Below are 15486 nucleotides of genomic sequence, written 5' to 3' on the forward strand. Positions count from 1 at the left end.
CAGACCAATCTCCCTCATGAACATAGATGCAAAAATTCTCAACAAAATATAGGTAAACAGAATACAAGAATATATCAGAAAGATCATTCACCCTGACCAAGTAGGCTTTATCCCAGAGATTCAGGGATGGTTCAATACATGCAAATCTATAAACCATGGTATTGTATATATGTAAGTAGAATGACTGAGATGGGGAGGTAATATGATGGAGAATGGAATTTCAAAGGGGAAAGTGGGGGGGGGGGGCGAGGGTAATGCCATGGGATATTTTTTATAATCATGGAAAATGTTAATAAAAATTGTGAAAAGATAAAAAATTAAATTAAATTAAAAAATTTTTAGAAGACTCATAAAAATGGGAAAAAAAAGTGAGAACAAGAAATCCATCCTTGAACATGGAGGAAGGAGAAGCCAAAGCCTGAAGCAGTCCTCTCACCTCTCTGCCTGCCCTGCGGCACAGGAACACCTATACTCGCCTACATGAAAACGCGCACACACACACACACACACACACACACACACACACAGAAACCATGGACGTCAGGGACGCATGGTCACAGCTGTGGCAGGGCCATGAAGGGAGGGGTTCCCAGCATCTCACACAGACCAGGGTCCTCATGCAGGTGGGGACATGGCACCAGTAGGGGAAATAGCTACAGCTGAACATATCACAGTTGCGAGGAAACTGTAGGTGCTGAGCAGAGAGGGTCTCTAAGGGGGTGCTGAGAGCCCACCTGCGCAAGCTTGAGGAGATGTTGGAGAATCAGATCACAGAATGAGGTTCAGAGATGTCTCTTTAGTGTAGAAGTGACATGGGAACGACGAGGCAGGGGCCTATCCCTGACAGTTCAAGGAGATGACTGGATAAAGCAAGAGAGGGCTGTCCAGGGTTTGGGGTCACTGTCCAGCCTTGAAGCATGACATGTTCAGGTAGCTGTCCCTTCTGTCCCAGGGGTCAGCTAATCCAGCACCATGCTCAGACCCCAGAGGCAAGGCCAGGCTCACACGGCAGTCACCACCAGGTTTGAAATCCAAATGTGTTCACTTGCTTTTTTCTCCTCTTTCCTCGCCTTCACGTTTGCATGAACAAGCGATGCTTTTAGTCTCAGTGGTTGAGGTGAATGCATTAAAAAGATGAACATTTTAGTTAATGTTCAAAGAAGATTTCCAAAAGCAGTTTTGATTGTGTACTATTAACATTAATTAATTTCCAGACTGGGACCAGCCATGCTATTAGGGGAATGCATATTTTAATCAATTCCTCCCTGCTGCTCTGAGCTGGTTGAAGGCAGTGTGGAATGCTTTGTCTGTCCATCCCTTTCTTCAACTCAATGCTCCATGGAAGGCCTCAGCTTGGGAACTCAAGGCACGGGACAGAGCCGGCCACCAGCCAGAGTCACAGGAAGAGCTACCCAGAGCCAAATGACTTTTGGAAGCAAAGCATCTGCATCCACCTAGAATGCTGGACAGGGATCATGAACACGGCTAAGTGACTATGCCACTCCTGACCCGAGGACAATTTCATTTCTTGTTGCTGCATTCAGTGCTGTGGCAGACAAACGATTTGAAGAGCAGAGAGTAGATTTGATGCTGGTCTAGAACTAGGCACAGTGAATGTTCTCAGTGACTGCATGTGGCAGCCGTGCTTGGTCAGGGTGGTCCTTTGTTCCTGATCTCTGCTAAGAAGCCAGTCCAAGAAGCCCTAACCACCTTTGTCCTCATGGGGTTACTGGTTTATGGCTCTCTGACAGGCTTCATATTGGTTTTAGTGGTTTTTAGGTGATCATATGACAATCTATTTTTCTGTTGCCTTGGAAATTGTTCATGTGTGTAGAGATATGTCCACATGTACACTTGCACAAGCGTAAGAGAACCATCACACATATGAAGCCTCATTCCAAGCACCCAATACAGTTTCACACATGGAGATGAATGGCAACTTCCCAAGGACAAAATGTAATCATTTTTCAAAAGTGAAATTACAAGGGCTTATCATTGTGGTCACACATAAACTTCTTGATTTCTTCTAGTCTAGGTGTGTACAAACAGGAAGGAGGTGTGCACATGCACCCATATCGTATATGTTTATGCACAGACAGTTGTGTATTTGAGTAAAGCAAATAGAGGGCACTATGCATTTAAGCGAGTGTGCCTTTTATAAGTGTGTATACTATGAATTGAAGTAAGTGTGTGTTTAATAGGTGTGCTTTGGGTTATATCTGCTTAAGAATATCTGTTCATATGTAAATATTTCTGAATATCTATAGGTTTGTATGTGACTGTTCATGTATGCAAATATGGATGCACTTATTTAAGGTACATGAGTGTGTTTATGCATGTAAGTGCACATGTATTATAAAAGTACATGTGTACATATTCATGGGACAGCCTAGTGTTAGAGGGCATCTTGTCCCTTTCCTGGTGGGAAGAGGGAAACATGAGGACCAGAGCCACATGCCCACTGGGCTGACTCCCTTTGGAAATCCTCGACCACAGATGCACACAACAGCCCATGCATGTGCTCCTGTGGTCAGATCATGGTTGGTTATCTCTAGAGCTGCATGTGAGGTTCATATGACTAAGCGGAGCTTGTGTGTAGCCCATGTGACTCAGGACTTCAACACTAGAGCAGAAAGTGAGGAGAGGTTTAGAACAGGCAACGTGCCACCCCACCATACCTGTTAGGTGTCTCTCACAGAGAACAGAATTGAATGCCATAAAGAGGGGCTGGGGAAATGGCTCAAAGGTTTAAAAATCTCCCCCCCCCCCACAAAAAAGCCTTTCCCTTGCAAAGCCTGCTAGCCAGGGTTCAATTCCCCAGACTCAGACATAAAGCTGGGTGGGTATTCTTTTGCAGTAGCAAGAAACCCCAATGTGCACATGTATGTGCACACATGTACACACACAAATAAAAACTGAACACCTTAAATAGATTTGTGCTCAGAATCCTGCAATCTTCACAGCGTCATCACTTCTAGGGAGATTGTTGTATGAATGGGGAAGGCATAACATGATGCTATGTGCTGGTCGGACAGGGATTTAAAGATACTCTGCAGGGTTGGGAAGACTGCTCAGTGGCTAAAGTCAGTGGCTTGCAAAGATGACACCCTGGGTTCAGTTCCACAGTACTCACATAAAGCCAGGCGCATGCCTCTGGAGCTCACACGCCGTGGTAAAAGGCCCTGGTGCCGTCGCTCTCTTCTCTCTCTCTCCCTTCCATCTTCCCCTCTCAGTTTACAAATAAATGAATGAAAATATAGAAATAAAAATGAAAACATCTGCAGTAATTTGTTTTCAATTTTGAGGGCAGAGTCTAGTGATTTATACATCTGCATTGTCTCCTGTATTCCTTAAGAGAAACCATTTGCACCTGTATTAATAATGTTCTTACTGCTGTGGAAGAACACCTGACAAGAAGCAAGTTAAGAAAGGAAGCTTGCTGTTTAAAGGGATTCAGTCCGCCATGGTGAGGAGGGCATGGTGGCCGGAGCTTGAGGCAGCTACTCACATTACATCCACACTCGGGAAGCAGAGAGTCACAGGTATTGGTGCTCAGCTTGCTTTCTCATTTCCTATAGGTGTTGATTCGACTCATGTGTCCCCCATAAACTGAGGTGTTCTGAATGCTAGCTTCCCAGCTGATGGAAATTTGGGAATTAATACCTCCTGGAGGCAGTGTATTCTTGGGGGAGGGCTTATGGGTGTTATAGCCAGTTTCCCCTTGCAGTGTGTGGCACACTCTCCTGTTGCTATTGTCCACCTGATGTTGGCCCTGAGGTGATGTCCACCTTTTGCTCATGTTTTCATTTTCCCCTGCCATCACAGAGCTTCCCCTCGAGTCTGGAAGCCAAAATAAACTTTTTTTTTTTTTTTTTTCCCAAAAGGTGCTCTTGGTCAAGTGTTTTCTGCCAGCAATGTGAACCTAACTGCAACACCACATTTTGGGTGGGTCTTTTCACCTCAGCTAACCTAATCTAGAAACTAGCTCACAGACATGCATACAGATTTGTCTCGTAGATGATTCTCGACCATGCCAAGTTGACAATAGTAACCTTCCCTACATTCTTTGTTGATCTGTTCATTTGTTCCCCTGCCTCACCTGAGATCACAGGTGTGGTGAATTCGCCCAAGTGAGTGCATTCACCAGTGTCTTCCACCCAATTCTAATAAACCCTGAAGTCAGGAGGCAAAGGAGGAAGGAGGGGAAGTGCTTGAGTGAGGAGGAGAAACACCTGTGCATGCCAAGCAGCAGCAGAGGGGGGGAGACACTGAATGATCCTTCTCACTAGTCCTGCCCCATACATTCCTGCTCACCTTCGCCACCGGAAGCTATGATTCACTTTGTAAATATATTATTTAACAGCACACTTAGGAAAGAGGGAGGGAGGGAGAGAGAGAGAAGGAAAGTGAAGCCAAAAATGTCTCCCAGGTTTGATTTCAAATTGTAAGCAGATTTGATTCTTCTAAAGATTGCAAGCGGATGCCCAGAGCCTAAATCCTTCAGATTGTCCACACACAATAAATAAATAAATAAAGTAAGGAAATTCCAGGCAATGTTATTAACAATAAAGGCACTTCTTAAAATCACCAGGAGACAAAGGACTACCCTGTGGTTTGGACAATGTTAACTGAATCTCCAAGCAGCACCACGAGGCAGGGGGCATCTTTATGCCACCCACTTATAAAGGTGCCCACATAGCTGCTCATAGGCAAGCTTGGTGCTGTAATTACTTCTGGTTGTTGGGAGGAAGCTCTGGCCAAAGACAGCGGACAGGCAGAAAGTTTTTAATCTTGGCTCACAGTCTTGAGGGGAGGCTTCATGACGACAGGGGAAAGCACGGCACGAGCAGAGGCTGGACGTCACCTCGGCCACAGCAGGTGGACAACAGCAGCAGGAGAGTGTGTGGAACTCTGGAAAGGACAGGCCTCTTCCAGCAAGGCTCTACCTCCCAAATTGCCAACGGTTGGGGACCAAGCATTCAAAAACCCATTAGTTTATAGGGGGCATCTAATTCAAACCACTGAACTTGGGGATAATTAAAAAGGCTTCTTTGGTGTGAGAGCTAATCTCATGCATTGATTTGACTGGGCCATTGGTCAAGCATTATTCTTGACTCTTCTGTGAAGATGTTTGCTGGATATGGTATATACTTCAATCACTGGACACTGAGTGAGGTGGCTGAGCCAGAGTTGGTCAGCCTAAGTCCTGGATGGAACAAAGACCGGTCACCATGTAAGAAGGAAGTCTGCCCTCAGTCAATACCCAGACTCTACATGCAGCCCATTCAGCATCCCAGCCAGCAGGTGCTAGTTGCCAGAGCCCATTTCCTAAAAGAACTCCGGCTTAATGTTGGCTCCATTTCTCTGCAGAATCCTAACTAATATACTGAGGGACACAGGCAGGATCTGAGCTAGCTGCAGTGATTCCTACAGTGCGTCCTTGCCGACGGACCAACTGAGCAACAAGGTCACATGAACAGAAGAGGAAGGACACAGCCCTAGTGTGCGGAGACTATTGGGAAGTTGATAGGAGATTCCCAGGTCCCAAGGGTATGAAAGGACAGAGAATGATGGAGGGATGTTACAGGATCCTAAGAAAGCTCAAGTGATGAATCTGAAGCCTGTGTGTGAACAGCAAGGAGCTCAACCGAGGGTGCCCGAGTTGTGATAGGGCTTGTGGAGGAGGGGAGAGCATGGGCCGGATGTGGAGGAGTGACATTCTTTCCAGAAGATAGATGACAAGGCAGAGGGGAGGGTGACATTGAAGGAATAAAGCCAGAGCGTCTGGGTCCTAGTGGGCCCTTAGCACTATTCACCATGGGCTCATGACCATTTCCATCAGAGCTGGAACTGCAGGGCTCGTGGCCTGAGCTGCGTCTGTCAAAGTGTACATGTTGAAGGCCTGGTCCCAGGATCTCAGCACATGGCTGTGTTTTAACATAGGGGTTTTAGGGCTGGAGAGATGGCGTAGCAGTTAAGCGCTTGCCTGTGAAGCCTAAGGACCCCGGTTCGAGGCTCGGTTCCCCAGGTCCCACGTTAGCCAGATGCACAAGGGGGCGCACGCGTCTGGAGTTCGTTTGCAGAGGCTGGAAGCCCTGGCGCCCATTCTCTCTCTCTCTCCCTCTACCTGTCTTTCTGTGTCTGTCGCTCTCAAATAAATAAATAAAAATATTAAAAAAAAAAATAGGGCTTTTAAAGAGTCATAGACAGGAGAGTCCCTGGAGATCTCTGGCTGGCTAGTCTAGCTGAATGAAAGAGCACCAGGTTCAGTGAAAGTCCTGTCTCAAAAAGTACACACACACACACACGCACACGCATCAATATGCATACTAAAATGCACACACACATACATATACACCACAGACATATACTCATGCAAAAAGAGTCACAATATAGATTTACTTCTCCAAGTTGAAAAGAACAGGAAAGGTAGAAAGAAAACCAGAGAGACCTTATGAAGGAGATGCAGGTACTTGTCTGTACGGAAGGCCCAGCCCACTCAATACCATGTGCTAATCTGCTAGTGATTACAATGGATGCAGGTACTTGTCTACACTGAAGGCCCAGCCCACACAATACCATGTGCTAATCTGCTAGTGATTACAATGGATGCAGGTACTTGTCTACACTGAAGGCCCAGCCCACTCAATACCATGTGCTAATCTGCTAGTGATTACAATGGCCAACCAGGATTGTTAACTGACTGTGGATCACAGACAGAACTCGTTTCCTTTGCTTAAACAAAATAGGAGCAATGGTACCATATCTCTGACAGAGCCAGCCATGTGACTCCATGTGCAATTAGCTGGGAACGATAAAGAAGTGAAAGAAGCACTGGGCGTGGGGGCGCACGCCTTTAACCCTAGCACTCGGGAGGCAGAGGTAGGAGGATCGCCATGAGTTCAAGGCCACCCTGAGACCACATAGTGGATTCCAAGTCAGCCTGGGCTAGAGTGAGACCCTACCTCGAAAAAACAACAACAAAAAGAAGAGGTGAAAGAATTGGTCTGTGGGAGTAGTGGTTTGGTTCATCAGGTCTGAACATAGAACACAGGGAAAGTGGAGATGAAGGAAGCCATCATAGGACACATCCAGCTAGAGAGAGACAAGGTGATTGCTGCTCAGGGTCTCATGGACATGGTAGGTAGGTCTGCCTATGCTCCTAACCTTGTATGTCTGCAGAACATTCTAATGGACTACTAGAAGAGCTCATTTGAAGTTGCTTGAATGGCAAGCCACCAGTTTTTAGGAAACACTCTTAACATTAAGTTTTATTTATTTATTTGAGAATGAGAAATAGAAAAAGAGGCAGAGAGAGAGAGAGACAGACAGACAGACAGAGAATGGGTGAGCCGGGGCCTCCAGGCTCTGCAAACAAGCTCTGGTCGCACGCTCCTCCTTGTGCACCTAGTTTATATGTGTCCTGGGGAATCAAACCTGTATCCTTTGGCTTTGCAGGAAAGCGCTGTAGCCTCTAAGCCATCTCTCTAGCCCCATTCTTTACATTTATTGGGTATTTACTCTGTGATATACCCGTGACACATGTACTTAGTCATTTCTCTTCCCTTCTTACAAAAACCCATTTTATAGTTGAGATGTACAAGTGTCAGCAAAGTAAAAGCGCATGACTCCTGACCAGGTTTCAAAGGTGGGTGAGCCTGAACTCAAGGACGGTTTTCCCTCCTGTCTCATGGGGCTCTGCACACCCCCTCTACGTGGAAGGAAGGCCAGCACGGCCGCTGAGCACTAAGGCTGCATCTGTCCCACAAGAGACCTTCTTTCAGAGCAGCTTGCTCTTAAGGTCTGTGTATGCCTTGATTCATCTCATGCTCCATCACTCACTCCATGTGGCCAGTCAGCTTTCCAGATGTGGAAACGGAGGCACACTCTCGCCTGGCTCAGATTGGCTCATGGGAACTAAAGGTAAACTTTTCCAGAAGCATTGCAACCAAGTGTTTATACAGAGAGACTGCTTAAAATAAAATTGTATTCAATTAGTTTCATTTAAATAGCACGTCTAAAGCAAAGGTGACAAGTACCTCAAACGTGCCACTTTCTAACCGTTCTGCCGTGACGTACTGCTCTCGGCAGCATCCGTGTTTCCAACATGGCTGTCCACGGCGGCCCTGCCCATGGCTCATCAGCTCTGCTCCTGGTGTTCACTCAGAGGCTTGAAATAGGCCGTGAGGGGACACTGGCAACAGGGCTGTCAGCCCACGCTGTCCCTCAGGGGAAATGCTCTTGAAGACACTTACTACACATCTACCCGAATACCACTGAGATGGAAGGAGCATTCAGGGTCAGGTCCGTGGAGGAAGTGTGTTAGCAGCACAAAAGTGAGCAAGAGAGACACTCCGAGTTGGCATCTGTGGAAGAGGGCATAGGAAGGCGTGCAGGACAGCAATGGTTACAAATCGAACTTGCAAATTATAATTATTTTTTCTTAATAAACAAGGGGAGTTTTTAAGGGCTTAGCATCTTCCAGATTCCACTTGAACAAGATTCAACTTCAAAAAGATTTAGGCACACTGTCTAAAATACCTCCTTATATTTGAACCAATTACATTCTCATCCATGGTTCTTATCTCTTCTCTCAGAGGCAAAGTCATGTCCTCTATGTACCTACAGGTATTGGTACCTGTGCGGGGAAGACTGTTGTCTTTACCTGTAAAGGTGATGTCACCATTGACCATCACCCCCATGTTCTTAAGCACAAGTGATGCAGCCTGAAATAGTGAGACCACAGCCATGCACAGCACACACACGGACAAGTTACAGACATGCCTCTTTGCCGGCATGGTGACCTTTTGCCTTCTCTTGGTTGGCATACTTGTTATGGTCAGCGGCAGTGGTGGTGGCGATAGTGGCATAGGAAGGACCACAGCACGCAGGTGGCAATGCAAGGAGAGGGCAAGGCAGCATAGACTAGGCTTCCTTCTGACGGCTGCTTCTCTCAGCCTGCTTTTAGGAGGTGCACTTGTGGTCAAATCTGCATCCCAGGCATGTGAACCTCCAGGAATCCGTTTCCTATGCAGCTATCTTCTAATGGTTTTATGAAAGCTTCTTGGCACAGACACAAGAAATTGCAGGATGCCAGTATGTCACAATGGGCTGTCTGCAATGAGAATGTCTGGGAATACAGTGCTGGGTGATGGAGAACCAGCCGATAAGCTGAGGGTAGGTCCAAGCACCTTGCTTTGCAGCTGGGGCCAGGAGAACCACCTCCCTTGTAATGGATTTGAAAGCTAAAGTGCTCTGAAATCTTAAAGTCAGCGTTCCCTGGGTTTCTCTCCTTTCAGAAAACCACAAAGGGAAGACAGTGAAGTAACGGAAGCCGCACTGGGCAGTGGTCAGGAGACCGGACTCCAGGCACACAGTGCAGCTGGCCTCGTGCTGGACATCACACAGCATCCCTTCCTCCCTCTGGCCTCAGTGTCCCCATTTGCTGAGAAGCTAATCAGATTCAAAATTTATGAATATTTTCTCAATTCTAACAAGCTAAAAGAAAGATTTCTTCCTCAGGAAACTCAGATGGTGAGCAGACTTTTTTGGGAGGGGGGCATGTTTGTTGTTTTGTTTATTGAGGTAGGGCCTCACTCTGGCCCAGGCTGACCTGGAATTCACTCTGTAGCCCCAGGATGGCCTCGAACTCACAGTCATCTGCCTACCTCGGCCTTTTGAGTGCTGAGGTTAAAGATGAGTTCCAGCATGTCTGGCTGGGAGCAGACTTTTTAAGAGCAATTTATACCTTGCTTATTACTCTTAAAATTCACATAAACATATTATAATCATCTGCCATCATCCAATTATAGGACTTTCATAAAACCATTGTAATTAACTTAAAATAATGCACTCACATGAACCATAGCAAATAGGCCAGGAGTTTATTATTTTTATTAATTATTCATTTTAAATAATATTATGTAAATAGAAATAGCATCTACAATGTTGTTTTACTTACTTTTACTATTAATTATTTTATTATTCCACATTTGGTTTTCTCAGAGATGTTCTAGGGAGAGTCAGTCAACTCAAATGAAAATCTTTAAAGCCCCTTTTTTGTATCCCCGTTCTTCATAAGGAAGAGCCCTCTGGCAGCCTTGTGTTTTCTTTAAAACCAAATAAGTCTAATATCCTTATATTTGGCTATATTTGGGTGGTCCAGGCATGAAGACCTGCCTGTAAACACACCAGTCCAGTTTTCTTCATTAATGTATTACCATGTACCCATCCCTAGGCCAATATAACATGAGGTAAAGTGCTCTGATTGGCTATGACTATATCACAAGCTCATCCTTGGACCCATGGTGATGGAAAAGCCACTGTCTACACCCTCCACACCATTTGACCTAGGTAAGATTGTTACGGAGTTTGAGGGCATGGATGAGTTACATAAAAATGGGTTCTGGGGAGATGGCTCAGTGGCTTGTAAAGTGCTTGTCACACCAGCATGAGGACCCAAATCAGGACCACAGAGCTCACAGAGAACCCAGGTGTAGCACCTCATTCCCAGAATCCCAATGCTGGGAAGGAGGGGACAGGGCTTGCTTCCTGGCTAGTCTGGCTGAATCAGTGAGCTCAAGGGTCAGGAGTGACCCTGTATCAAAAATAAGGTGGGGACAGATCAAGGAGGACATCTGTGTTGACCTCAGGCTTCCACATGCATGCACACACAGGTGCAGGTGCACATTATACAAACATACACACATGCACACATACATGTAGAAAGAAAAACCTAAAATGGAGGTGTTAACAACAGCATAAGAATTAATGACTCTTCTAGTCTCTTGATAAAAACACTCAAAACTTTAGACTAACTCTCAAGACCTCCAGTACCATCTGTGGTGGTTTGATTCAGGTGTCCTCCATAAACTGGGGTGCTCTGAATGCTAGGTTCACAGCTGATGGAGATTTGGGAATTAATACCTTCGGGAGGCAGTGTATTTTGGGGGGTGGATTTATGGATGTTATATCCAGTGTCCCCTTGTCAGTGTTTGGCACACTCTCCTGTTGCTGTTGTCCATCTGATGTTGGCCAGGAGGTGATGTCCACCCTCTGCTCATGCCATCATTTCCCCCTGCTATCATGGAGCTTCCCCCTTGAGTCTGTAAGACAAACTTTTTTTTCCCACAAGCTGCTCTTGGTCTGGTATTTCTGCCAACAATACGAACATGACAGCAACACCATCATAGAACTCAAGTTTAACTCTTAATTTGGCATACTTACCAGACCAGAGCTCAAGCCAAGAGGAGGCTTCCTGCTCCTAACGCAGCAGCTAAGCACCCAAGCAAGAGTCCAGCTAATCAGCTACATTCAGGACATATGTAATCAGCAGCTGTCTGGAACCCTGTGCACATGGGAGCAGCCCATGAGAACCCAGGCTTGGAGGGTGTTCTGCTAGCAAGAGAGGCAAGGGATGAGGTACCGTGGGCACCCCGCGGTCCTCCACAGAGAGCCCTTGACTCCCACCAAACTCCTGTCTCCATGCCTCTCTGCCTCAGAACGTGCAGCTCCGTTTACATCTCCCTCCCTTTGTGCCTCAGGAGTTCCTATGTGTTTGCTATGTCTCTATGTCACCCCTAGATCCCTGGCAAGTTTTCTCACATGCCCACTCTGTCTTCTATACCTCTCAGATTTCAATGAGCATCTGAGAGGGAGGACTGTGTCCTCCTTGTCTTAGGATAGCCATCACCCAGCAGAGGGTGGCCACTCTTGTGACTGAGAACCACTGATTAGTTACTGCCTACTGGACAGGAGACGGAGAGGATATGCAAGGCTTGGCAAGGAGGCATCTCAACCCTACCCTAGAAGCTGACTGTCAGTCTGGGCCTCTCCAACAGGCAATAAGCCATCTCCCTAGAACTGAAGGTGGGGGTAGGCTAGATAAATGATATTCACAGGATACCTGTTTATCTGATTGAAGCAAAGCAAAGCTGGCCACAGGACGTGGCTCTGTATTGTGGAGATAGCGGTCTTTGATGACAAATGAAAGGTACATCAAATGGGTGTTTTAGAGCATCCGGATACCTGGGCAGCATATTTACATCTCAAAGTTTGTAGTCTAGTCAGTGCATCACCACAGATTTAGGATGAGGCTTTATTTTTTAAAAATATTTTTTATTTTTATTTATTTATTTGAGAGTGAGAGACAGAGAGAGAAAGAGGCAGAGAGGGAGAGAGAATGGGCGTGCCAGGGCTTCCAACCACTACAAATGAACTCCAGATGCATGTGCCCCCTGGTGCATCTAGCTGACATGGGTCCTGGGGAATCGAGCCTTGAACCAGGGTCCTTCGGCTTCACAGGCAAGTGCTTAACCACTAAGCCATTTCTCCAGGCCAAGGCTTGTTGTTAAAATAAAATGGGGACTATTTTACTTCCAGGAGAATAGGTACATCCGATGCGTGAAGGCCCAGGTTGGCGAGGAGACTGAGGCACACCCACCACGTTTCAGGAACTGTAGACTTTGGCTTCTTCCCAGTGTGGAAGCGAGAGAGATGAGGGCATGTCTCAGGAAATGGGGAGAGGTCTACTGGCATTCTGCGCATCTTGAGACACAATGGTAAGTGAGGCTGTATCAAGGCCAAATGACAGAAAACATTTAATATCGTCTCTGAGTGCACACAAGAGCTCAGAACAGGATCCCAGAACGTCACTGCTCCATATCTGGAAATGCAGGCTCAGAGAAGCCTGCATGCTACAAAGTTGGCATCTCTGGGATCCCTCCCTGTGGGTAAAAGGAATCTGCCACTTCCATCACCTGGCTAAGGACAGGGAGCTGCAGAGCAGCTTGGGTTTCTGCGTGCCCTCCCACCTGAACCTGGGTGACTGATCCAAGGAATCAAAAGAGATAATGTTTCAAACCTAGAAGTAGCTGAGCAAACAACCTTCCTGTCAGAAGGGATGAGATCTGTTCATTCCCTCTCCCACCTCTGCAGATGGACTGGTGCTCTCCAAGGGGTACACAATGACCTCACAAGCTCCAGGGAGTGGGGAATAGGGACAGGCAGCCCCCAGCCTCCCACACTAGGAACATCTAGCTGGTCCCCAGCTCCAACTGGATGGAGGGTCTGTTCTGAGTGCCACTGGCAAGAGCCCAGATATTTCTCTCAGGGCCTCAGCATTGGATGGCACCACCTCACTCTAAAGACAAAATGGTGAACTGCAAGAACTCACACTCACTACAAGGTCACATGACTGATGGCTAGCCAGTGGGCCCAGGGTTTGACAGAGGAAGGGTTAGGAAACTCAGTAAGGCGAGTGACAACATTGGCCTTTGACAGAATGTAAAGAGGTGCTTAGAGACTGTCACAATTACTATCCCCATTACATTATAAGCACAGCATGGTGGCACATTCCTTTAATCCCAGCAGGCAAGGAGGCTGAAGGAAGGGATTGCCTTGAGTTCAAGGACAGCCTGGGCTACAGTGAGTTCCAGGCTAGCGTAGGAGTGCTTACAATGCTCGCTTCCAGACACAGATTGTCCTTAATTTTCATGACCTCACAGTGGCTGACACTACCTACGCAATACCTACATCATAGGAGGAGAAAAATGATGGCACCAAAATAGAAGAGAGACTAGTTGGCAAGAAGAAAGGATTCAGTGGACTGGGTACTTGGGAGGGAAGAAAAATGGAGGGGGGTTGGAAGGGATTATGATTGTGTTACATTGTTTATGAAGTTGTCAATAAAAATGACCCCACATTCACTCTGTCTACGTCTTACTGTCTGTCTCTCTCTCTCAAATGTGTGTGTGTGTGTGTGTGTGTGTGTGTGTGTGTGTGTGTGTGTGTGTATGTATGTATGTATTCAAAGAAGTGTAAGGGGATATAAAATAGGTTGGAAGAAACATCATGTCTGTGATAATGTTGTCAACATCACAGAATACAGTAGTATACCTGCACAGGATTATCTAGATTAAGTTAATTGAGATGGGAAGATGCTTCCTAACGGCGAAAAGCATCATTGCAAAGATGGACACCTTATGAATACAAAGGAGACAGTGAGCTGAGCACCAGCATCCATCTCTGTCTGTATCCTGACCCTGGATGCAATGTGACCAGCTGCCTCACACTCCTGTTGCCATGACTTCCCTTCCCACGGTGGACTGTGATCTGGACCTGTGAGCAAAAATAAGCCTTTCCTTCCTTAAGTCAGATATTTTGACACTGCAGTGAGAGAAGTAACTATTAAGATGTCCATCACAAGAATCCTGGTTAATTGGGCTTTGGTAGACTTTTATAAAGGCATGTATATAACTGTAGATGCTGACATGGGCCAATCCAGCCTCAAAATGGGAATGCTGTCAATAATGGAGGATCCCAGCTAAATCAAGGTGGAGCACTGTGGACTGTGCTGCCTGCAGTTGAGAAGATGCATGTGTGCTGTGTGGGGATGGAGCATCTGAGCAAGGCACATTGAGAGATCTTGGTTAAAGACAAGTGCTGGCTGGGAGTTCAGGGTGAGCGCAGCTAGGGTTTACTGTCTGTTCCAGTTTTACGTATGTTGAATTGTGTACCAGGTATATTTATTGTTTTATCCATCACTCATTCAGGCACCAAATGATGTAATGTGTGTGTGTATAAGAGACAAAGAGATTGTCACTAGGCCTGTTTGCAATTCTGATTTTAAAGGTGTGGGGCGGAAGGAGGCACAACAGGAGAGAAGAGAACTGGATAAGATGGCTCAGTGTATATATTTCTTGCCTAGCAAGCATGAGTACCTGAGTTTGGATACCTAGCACCCATGTAAAAAGCCAGACGCAGGCCTCTGAAATCCCAATGTGCCTACAGTGTATGGGAGGTAGACACAGGAGAATATCCCAGAGACTAGTGGGTCAGCTAGTAGGATGGATCTATCAGTAAATAATGAGAGACATGGCCTCAAACAAAGTGGAAGGCAGGGACTGACATCCAAGGCTGTGCTCTGACAGAGAGAGAGAGAGGGAGAGAGAGAGAGAGAGAGAGAGAGAGAGAGAGAGAGAAAGAAGAAGAAGAAGAAGAAGGAGGAGGAGGAGGAGGAGGAGGAGGAGGAGGAGGAGGAGGAGAAGAAGAAGAAGGGGGATACTTAGCCATGTTCTCTGAAGCAAGAACTGCTAGGGACTGAATTGTGTCCAAATTCAAACAACAAGGCCCTTCTGTCTCCACATCCATGGGGCTGAATTTTAGTAAGGAGATAATTAAGGTTAAATGAGGCCATGAGCATAGGGCCCAGATCCCACAGGTTTAATGTTTGTCCTTATGACATATGACAGGCTCTTTGTCTTTACACCATGACAGGTTGCAAGTAAAATCCCACAAGCTGGCTAGAGACACTGAACTATAAACCAAATGCACTTGCACCCATGATCTAGGACTTCCTGAACTGCAGAACTGTGGGGATGAAACATGTTTCTGAGCCCTGCAGTCCGTGGTATTTGCCATTATTGCCCAGAGCTGACTAAGACAGGAGCTGAAGGAGGAGGTCAGGGAGCAATCCAGGAATCTGTA

This window comes from Jaculus jaculus, chromosome 7, assembly GCF_020740685.1.
Source record: "Jaculus jaculus isolate mJacJac1 chromosome 7, mJacJac1.mat.Y.cur, whole genome shotgun sequence".
In the NCBI taxonomy this organism is placed as follows: domain Eukaryota; kingdom Metazoa; phylum Chordata; class Mammalia; order Rodentia; family Dipodidae; genus Jaculus; species Jaculus jaculus.